At 37.6% G+C, this 617-nt stretch overlaps 1 non-coding gene across 1 annotated transcript; it reads left to right on the top strand.

Moving 5' to 3' along the window:
* Window positions 1-212: 212 nt before the first annotated feature.
* LOC123462488 lies at window positions 213-322 on the top strand. Its single transcript, XR_006638307.1, has one exon. It is a non-coding gene; the product is annotated as a U6 spliceosomal RNA (small nuclear RNA).
* Window positions 323-617: the final 295 nt, after the last annotated feature.

The following is a 617-nucleotide window of genomic DNA, read 5'->3' on the forward strand; positions in this document are numbered from 1 at the left end:
TATTGGGGACCTAATATTCATCCTCATGAAACTGTAAAAAATATAATTATTTGGGTTATCTAACTTCTGTTCATATGATAGTCACACTCAGTAGTGGAAGCTTTGAACTAATTTAAATGAAATTCACTTCCCAGCAAGAAAGTACAGTAGGGAGTCATATGAAATATGATGTGGCTCTTCATATTTTTGGTCATCAAGAAATGATGATTCTAGTGCTTGCTTCAGCAGAACATATGCTAAAATTGGAATGATAGAGAGAAGATTACCAAGCATGCCCCTGCAAAAGGATGACATGCAAATTCATGAAGCGTTTCATATTTTTAATGGAGCCCTAACTTGAAATCATTACTCCCTTGTGAAACCTCCTCTAAAGGGGCATAGAGAAGGATGTTATTCACACATTGGAGGATCTAACTTGAATATGGGACAAGTAACAATGGCTTTTTGTCATTAACAGTAAACTTTAAAAAATGTTTTATTTATATATTTGCTTGAGAGAGGGAGAGAAAGAGAGAATGGGTGTACCAGGGCCTCCAGCCACTGAAAATGAACTCCAGATACATGCTCCACCTTGTGCATCTGGCTTAAGTGGGTACTGGGGAATTGAACCTGGGTCC

The sequence above is a fragment of the Jaculus jaculus genome, chromosome 7 (assembly GCF_020740685.1).
Source record: "Jaculus jaculus isolate mJacJac1 chromosome 7, mJacJac1.mat.Y.cur, whole genome shotgun sequence".
Taxonomy (NCBI): domain Eukaryota; kingdom Metazoa; phylum Chordata; class Mammalia; order Rodentia; family Dipodidae; genus Jaculus; species Jaculus jaculus.